At 45.9% G+C, this 8971-nt stretch overlaps 1 protein-coding gene across 1 annotated transcript in view; it reads left to right on the top strand.

Annotated features, from left to right (window-relative positions):
• Positions 1 to 342: 342 nt before the first annotated feature.
• GPR19 (G protein-coupled receptor 19) overlaps positions 343 to 8971 on the top strand; it is a 19404-nt gene continuing 10775 nt past the window's right edge. The window contains exon 1 of the mRNA XM_005482712.4: positions 343 to 789. The gene's annotated coding sequence lies outside the window, so the exon portion shown is untranslated. The remainder of the gene's footprint in view (positions 790 to 8971) is intronic.

The raw sequence follows: 8971 nt of genomic DNA, 5'->3' as shown, positions 1-8971 counted from the left end.
AATTCAGGGTGGGGGGTTGTTATTATTCCAGCTTGGTAAATAAAATGTATATATATGTATATAAATACACTTAATAAAGTGTATGTGACAGAGAACATAAGGAAATTGTGCCAGTGCCATTCCTCAAAAAATAAAAAAAACGTGCTGAATTTTATATCGGGAGCAGAGCAGGGATACGGACCAGGCTGTTGAAGTTTCAGTATCCACATGGGAATTTTAAAAAAAAATTAAAAAAAATAAAAAGAAGAAGAAAAAAGAAAGAAGGCACCAATTCCCGGAGGAAACTAGTTAAACATTCTCCCCACCTCCCTCCCGTTATTCATTCTCTCCTCTCCTTTCAGGCTGCGGGGTCCCATGGCGACCATGGCGGGAGGAAAGCATCCTCGCCATGGCAACGGGCACGTCAGCGCCGGCAGCCGGGCCCCGCCGCGGGCCGGGGGCGGCCCAGCCCGGGGGCCCTCCCGGAGTCCCCCCGGTGTCCCCGCGGTGTCCCCGAGGCGCTCCCGGTGTGGCGCTGTCCGCGGTGCTGATGCCCCGACGGGGCGGGAGCGGCGGCCGGGCCGCGCCATCCGCATCCCGCCGGCACCGAGAGCAGCCGGGCAGCGAGCGGGCAGCCCTGCCCAACGTCATCCTCCCGTCCGGCGCGGGAGAGAGCCGGAACAGCCCGGCCCTCCCTTCGCCGGCAGCAGCTGCAGCCCTGGAGGCAGCGCGGGGCTCCCAGGATGAGCGGGAGTTCGCTTGGGATAACGAGGAGGAGAGCAGCGCCTCTGGGATTATGCTTTGGAGCAGGTATGTGGGTGCTTGGGGGCTTCTGCAGCTAAAGGGGCAATTCTCCCTGCACGATCTCTCCCAGTAATTTATCTGATGTGCATTTAAATCACTTGGGGATTAGCCAGGAGGACTCATTGCTCCGGAGAAAATATTCTGTGGGGCTTGAATTTTAAGCTTATTATGCTGAAAGCAGGGGAGTGTGTAGAATTACTGCAGAATAACTACCTATATTTTCTGGACAAATCTACATTCTCTCTATGTATATTCATTATCTTTCAATTATGTTACTTATTTGTTTCAGTATGTTACTTGTATGTTACCTCCTGACATCAGTTCAGCGAAAACAGAAAATTACTTTACAGCAATGGAGCAGACCAATCTGCTCACCTGGTTTTTTTCTGTCTCTACATACATTCAAGCAGCTTCTTCCTTCCTCACGTTATTGCTGTGGAACAGCTGCTTTTGTATTTTTCAGTCATTAATTTGAAAATATCCTTTCTGAAAGCGCTGTCTCCCTTTTTCCCCATGGGTGCCTTGGTGCAGCTACTCAGGGAAAGCCCACAGGCAGAGCAATCTTTGTTTATCCCTAGCCAACACAGGCGAGAGGGCTGCTCTGCTTTAGCTAATTCAGGCACAGACTCTCTAAGAATGCATAGCAATATTTCCCATTTATCCAGCTGGCTTCCAGCATGTCAAACAGTATGTTGGCTCCACGGAGTAAGGGGGAAGCAAAGCTGCCTTCTGCTTTCAAAAGGCCATTTGTGTGTATGAGGCAGGATTCATAGCCAGTTCTTTCTGGCAAAGGTTCTCAGATGTGGTTCTTGAAGGTTTGTTGTTAAAGTCACTCTTAACCACTTAAACAAGTGGCTTGGTTTGCAGAAAAACTGGTTGCCAACCCAGAGGCATCCTAAAAGCTTATTTGGGTGTCTAAATATGGGATTTTTTTGAAACTTGATTTATGAGTAAGCTTGGTTTCTGATTTATTTTAAGCATTCTGGTCTCAGATGAGTCAGTCAGGGGAGGAATCTCTACACTTTAGACCCTTTTGGGGAGCTGTGCTCCTTGTCTCAAAGTAAGAGCTTGCAGACTCTCCCTGCCCCAGCTCTCCTGTGAGTCCTCTGTTTGCAGAGCTGTGCAATTCCACACCTGGGTCTCACCCTATGAACTCCACCTGCATTTTCCTTTGCAGCCCCACCAGGCACCCTCTCTCAAGTGTTTGACAGAGAGCAATTTCAGTCAGACCATGCAGAACAAATCCCCAGCATCCTCAGGTGGAGTTGGCTCACCCTCCCCACCAGTTCTCCCAGCACCAAAACACGATTCAGCCCTTGTGTGCCTGGGATTTCTGCATTCCAGCAGCTTCCATCCTTGCCTAGAAAGATGGGAGGAAGCAGAGTTCTTGCAACTGGCACCCTGTCCATGAAGGCATCTCCAGATCAGGGGCTGACACTTTTCCTCAGTGGCTGCTTTTATCCTCCCTGAGCCCTGCCCAGCAGAGAGATCCCTTCCCACAATCATTTCCACATCAGGCATTTCCAACCCAACTTTGGGCCGTGCACGGCCTTCAGCCCTCCCAGCTTCTCCAGCCCAGCTGGTGTGGGAGGACGGAAATGCTGTCCCTAATGGCTGTATCCTCAGGCAGAGGCCTGTGTGAGAGCTGTTCTACTGCTCATGCAGGTCTGCTCCTCTCATTCCTGTTGATAAGTCCTCCTAGAAGCACCTCAGGCATCTCTGGTTATTAGCCACCACTGCCACCCCACTCCCTGTCACCTCACTGCCCTGTGAGCACCAGTTCCACATTAGCAAAGAAGGGTCAAGAGCCCCATGATAGGAACTCTCATCCTAAATATTCACATCAGTGCAAAAATCCTGTTGCCACATGAACATCTTGTGTGACAAGAAATCCATTTTCACAACGTGTCCTGTCAAGAATTCCTTTCTACACAACCTTTCCACACAAAACCAACAGTAAAAAAAAAAATTCTTCAGGCTCTCCTAGGGGGAAAGCTCGTGCTCCCTGCTGGTGAGAGATCTGCTGGTGCATTTTCCCTGTGGGGGAGAGGGTGAGAATTTTCAAGAGATGGGCAGAGAAACCAGCCAGGCATGAGATTCACCAGTGCTTATGTGTCAACACCCACCATGGCAAAGCAGCCCTGGTAAGCACCATGTTCCTCACACAGAGCAGAAGGATGTGCTGTGCTGTGGGCAGGGCCTGGTGCTGCCAAAAATTGATGCAAGGATGTGGGAGAGAGCAGCTATATTTCTACCTCTCAATCACGGAAGGGTACAGGCTAGCCATGCCCAAGGACACACTCAGTCCCCATCAGAGAGGACAAAAAGCCTCCAGAGATGTATTTCAAGCTTCTCTACATTCTCCTTGGACAATTCCAGTAGGTGGAAGCTGTGACAGCAGAGTTGGAAATTAGGTCAGTCCTTCTTCTGCTTGCTCCCACTTTTTTGTGCCCCCACAGTCACACTGGGCACAGATCTGGGCTCTGCCACAATTTTTGGATCATCATTTTTAGACATTTAGGGCTCATCTGGAGTTTTGCATAATCCCAGCAGTGGGAGGATAAAATAAAGCCCTGAAACACTTAAACCTGAGGGGCTGTCCTTTGGGGGCAAGAGTTACATCTCCAAGAAGAGACTTGCAACCATTGTGTGCCTGTTTTTAAAATGCTTGGTGTCCTCTGAGGACGTGAGGGTGTTCATCTGAGTAACACTGAGCACAGATCTGGCTCACATTTTACCACTGCCTGTACCTGGACCAGAGCATGATGTTGGGTCTATCTGCAGTTATAGTAAGGGCTCCTTCGCAGTGCCAACAGAGAATAAACATCTCAAGGTTTGGGTGCATGAATAATTACTGGGTTTTAGCAGCTTACCCCAGGTTAACAGACCTACAGTAACTTCCTCTAGGTCAGTCTTAACCCCCAGTAAATACATGAGAAATATTCATTCCAAATGCAGGGAAAAGCCATTGCTCCCAGAGCATTTAAAACCATAATGAACTTCAGGAGATGGCAACATCTATTAAGGAGACAGCAACATCTATTAAAGAGACTCAGCCAAAATGCAGTGACCTGGGACTTGTGTAGGGGTTTGAATCCTGCTTGCTCATCAAAATCATACCTTGTGGAATTGCCCTTAACCAGGTGACTGCTCCAGGTGCAAGCTGACAGACCCTGAAGGAAGAGATGGGCCCTGTTCTTGTTCCAGTTAGCTACTGCATGTCTCACTCCTCACTAAGCTCAGTTAGAAGGATGAAGCTCAGAAAGGATTCTGCCCCAAGCAGCCAGCACAAGAAATAAAAATTTATTCCAATCCTAGCAGCTGTTGCAGTATCATATCCTTGTCCTTAGTTTCAATATCTTGTTAAAACAGTCAGAAAAGAGCTTGAAGAGCCAAAGAAGGCCGATGGCTGACTCTGCCTTGGTGCCCTGAATTTCCTCCAACATACAGCAAATATTCTTCAGATGTGCTGAAAATTAGAATATTTCCTTCTTTTATTTGATTCCATCCATACTTCTGCTCCCATGACTTCACTCCTCAGTACAGGCTGGGCCCTCAGAACCTGATGTAAGATGCGAAAACACAGATCAGCTCACCCACAGAATCACAAGGTTGGAAGAGACCTTCAAGATCATTGAGTCCAACTCATTCCCTGACACCTCAACTAAACCCTGGCACCCAGTGCCACATCCAGTCTGTTTTTAACATACCCAGGGATGGTGACTCCACCACCTCCCAGACAGACCATAACAGAACTTTATCACTCTTTCCATGAAAAACTTTTTCCTAATATCCAACCCATACTTCCCTTGGTGCAGACTGAAACTATGTCCTATGGTTCTGCCAGTGCTGCCTGGAGAAAGAGCCCAACCCCACCTGACTGCAGCCACCATCAGGGAGTTGTGGAGAGTGATAAGGGCACCCCTGAGTCTCCTTTTCTCCAGGCTAAACACCCCCAGCTCCCTCAGTGGTTCCTCACAGGGTTTGTGTTCCCTCTCCAGCCTTGTTGCCCCTCTGGATGCACTCAAACATCTCAATGTCCTTCCCAAAATGAGGGGCCAGAACTGGAATTACTCCATCAGTTCAGCTCAGAAGCTTTTACCATCAGCTGAGCCATGTCCACACCTGCACTGAGAGCTCCATCCATGAGCCAATCCTTGCTTACAGCCCTGTCATCCTTGGATATCCACATTGTGGGACAAGGATCTCCACCGGCTGGGTGAAGCTAGAGAGCAGGCAGCAGCATGTGAGGTGTGGGTATGGATCTCAAAGGCTTTGCTTCACCCAAAATATTTTATTCTCCAGATAAAATAGGGGCAGATGTTTTCTATCCCCACATACTGGAATGCAGAGAGTAAGGAGGAACACACTTCACATGGACAGATTTTCAGAGCAAGGCCCAGAGAATAGAAACGCCTTGGTAAGAGGAGCAGGGCAAAGAGCTGAGGATTTTTATGAGCACCAGAGCAGAGGAAAGGACTGGCAAGGGAAACTGAGTGCCTGCAGAAGCATGTGCATCTGCATTCCTCTGCAGGAAGCAGGAGGACTAAATGGCCTCAATATGCACAACAGCATCTCTGCACAGCAAGGGACAGAGAGAGGCTAAAACTCTTCTACAAAGGGATTTCTACACATTGCACTCACAGGGCAGTTCATCTGAATTTAGGCAGGGTGGATGTCATCTTCTAGCATCTCACAGCCAGACAAAAGCCCCCTTCCCCCACTCTGATTCAATTTACTCACACTCCTAATGTTCATTACACTCAGTTAGATGAAGCATTTCTCTTCCAGTCTGGCAGCTCTTCTCGAGATACTCTCCAGAGAGGGAATTTTATGAAGTAAATGACCAGCTTAATGCTTTTGAAATAATTTGCTGGGCCAACGCTTGCCTGGTGTTTTGCAGCTATGATACAGAGAGGTAAAAAATGTTGAATAAAAATGCCCCTCTGCTAGTGCTTAGGTCAAGTAACATACAATGATGTGCTTATTTAGCTGCATTTCTAATCTTGAAAAAAAAACTGTTTAGGAAACAAAATGCTTTTTCTTTTGATTAAACAATTTAAGAATCCCATTTACTGCATTCCTTTTAGAATCTTAGTAGATTTTGCTCTTCCAAGTTGCAATAGGTGTTGCAATTTTAGACAGGACAGTGAACATGCAAACACACAGTGACTGTGCCATAGGGGCTTTGTGCAATAGCCAAGTAGACGTGGCAGTGCTTGCATGAAGTTTTTGTGGCTCAAACAGTTAATCTCTAAGTAACAGATCTGTTATGGAGAGCTATCAGCTCAAAATGGAGCTGTTTGGTTTCCAAACTGCAAATTAAGGTCAGTAAAATGGAACTGTGGCACCAGGAAATCCCTCTTCAATGGTTATGAGTCATCTCTCATGCTCTTTCTTTTCCAAAGCTAATGCACAAAGAAGTAGGCTTTTAAACAGAAATACAGAAAGGCCTCCCTCATACCAGTTTTAAAAGGATTCCCACTCTAAAATGCTTGAAAGACAAAGTGGGAATTTTGGCACTGCTGAATCCACACAGACTCACAATTACTGGAAAGCAGCCATGCAGGTCAGTATTATATTGATTTAAAGGGAAAATAATTACAAGTATTTTTGTCATTAGGGCTCACCTATACATAATTTCCTGTACATAATTTCTACTTGTTGTGCTTCTAAATCTTTAATTATGGACCTTCTGGGCAGAGGGAGTTGACAGAATTCATCACTGGTTTTTATGGACCTGATATTTGCAAGTTGAATGGTTCCCTAACACTTAAACTGTATTTCAGCAAACAATGTAGCAAATACAGACATGGGAATTGGGGATAAATAATGCAGCAAGCCATGGTATCTCCAGTTATTTGCATCTCAGATCCATGAAGAGTTGTGCTTATGCTGAGCTTTTTATGATCCTGTTTCCTTTTAGAGCATTACTCATAATGCAAAAGTTCAAGTCTCCACTATAAAAAACAGACTCATAGAAACCAGAATTTCTCACTGAAAAAAAATATATGCTGCACCATAGACACTCAGATTCTTAGTATTAAATCAGAGCATGATCCTGATCTCAGTGCCACATAAGGAAAATAGGCTTGAATAGAGACTATTTAAAATAAAAGAAATTCATATCTGGTCCATTTGAAGAAAAGATTACCTATGACTAGGAATGCAGGAATGTCAGAGTACAGTGGTTAATCAGATCACATTTTACTTTTCTGAAAATAAAGCAAATAATTGCTGTACAACCAGTGAAATCCTAGGCTCAAGTTAGTTAAACTCCCTGTAATTGCAACTATATTTTCACCTGTGCCTCGTGGGCAGTGGGCTAAATGACCTGGGAGTTTTCCAAAGAAGAATCAAAAGATTCAGCATGAGCTGTCCCTCTGCTGGGTGCCTCTACTGTTCCACTGACAGCAAGGGAAGCAGCAGCACACCTGAACCATCTGTGCTGAACATGGGCAGCTCTTCCACCCCTGTGTTCCTTCCTCTGCCAGCCCAGGGCAGCTGGATTCATCTCCTGGAATTCTCCTTCCTTTGGGCACCCACTGGTTGTTCCCCACTGGGGTCACACACTGTTCTCTGTCCAGGGCTGCTCAATTCCTCTCTTCTCCAAGGGGTGTTTGCAGGTAACCCAGGCTCTCCTGTGAGCAGTGGTTGGGCTGACTCTTAGGCAAGATGCATCAAAAAAATCCCCAAAAAGTACTTCCTGGGCACTGCAGCCCTGTAACTGTTTTGGGGTTTACCCACCTGCAAAACTAAATGTGTCAGGTCTGAGCAGACATGGGGAGCAGATTTGGCTCACAAGGAGAAATATCAAAAACAATGTTAGCAACTCTGCCTATTTTAACAGCTTGGAAAGGCCATTTCATTCTTGTACCAGACTTCCACTGTTCTTCAGTACTGGTCAAGACATTTTATCTGATTATTCTTCTATGAGGCTTAATTTGTACAGTTGGCTGTTTTTAAATGGCACATACTTCTGCATGGCAAGATGGGAAATTAAGGAAGAAAATTATCCCATAATGTTCCTTTCTATCTAGTTAATAGCCTCCACGTGTATTATTTTATTACAGATAATTCTAACAGGTAATTTAGCAGGTTGCACTGACAATACAGCCACAGTAAGTACAGGCTCTAAAAAGCTAGAGGAAAAAAAAAATCTTCTATAACCACACTAAGAAATTGTTACTTAGTTTCCTCTTCCTCATCTGATGATTTTTTTGCACTGCTTTATTGAAGGAGACATGAAAAACAGCACAAGGAGCAAGATCCCAAATTCATCCTGTGGCTCTGTGCTTTCAGGCTTCACTCTGAGTGCGAAGACAAGGAGAAAATAATAGGTGGTAGATGCAGAGCCAGAGTAGGCACAGCAAAAAGCATCAGTGAAGCATTGGAAAAAGCCCATCAGAAGGCAAACCTGGGGATCTGCATCACTTGGAAAGCTGAGGAGGATGGTGGTGGCTTTTTGAGCTTGTTCATTTGGCTTCCTGGATGAACTTCTTGATCTTCCAGTCATTAACTGAATCCTGATTTATCTTGCACAGCATCAAGCTCTGGAGTTCATAATTCTCACAGTAGATTCATAGATAAGGCTTTGTATGTCTAGTGAGTAAAAGGCTTTGCATGTCAATATGATGACTGAAAGGACATCAGACAGCAGCAGGGTGTTTGCATATGTATAGCCACTAAAATTAGCTATTTTTTTCATTTTATCCCTGCAACAGGCTAAAACCAACCCAACCATCTGGCTAAGCTCAACACTGGAAACTATCTAGAAATATAGGCATAGAACAGGAGGCCACACCCATCACAATCTGTGGTGTGTCTGCCAGGAGGGTGCAGGAGAACAATTTCACACAGGTAACACCCTCAGACAAACTGTAACTCACAGGCAGTGACATTTGACAGGTGATAGGTTTGGTGTCACCAGTTGGGGACATCATTACTCCATGGACAAGAATGATGGCCCAAAGTGCACACCCCAAAGGCCTCTCACTGAAGGGCTCCAGAAATTCAACTCACTTCATTCACAAGGGTCTAAGGATCACTCCTTAGAGTGATTAGATTAGAACAGTCATTCTTCCAGAGGTGTGGGGCTGGTGGTGAGGGTGCTCAATCCCAGGAAGTCTCTCTGGGCAGCACCCCAGCCCCAAGAGAGGGGCTTCCCACCACAGACATCCTGCTCCAA

The sequence above is a fragment of the Zonotrichia albicollis genome, chromosome 4 (genome assembly GCF_047830755.1).
Source record: "Zonotrichia albicollis isolate bZonAlb1 chromosome 4, bZonAlb1.hap1, whole genome shotgun sequence".
Classification (NCBI taxonomy): domain Eukaryota; kingdom Metazoa; phylum Chordata; class Aves; order Passeriformes; family Passerellidae; genus Zonotrichia; species Zonotrichia albicollis.
This window is presented reverse-complemented; position numbering and strand designations above follow the sequence as displayed.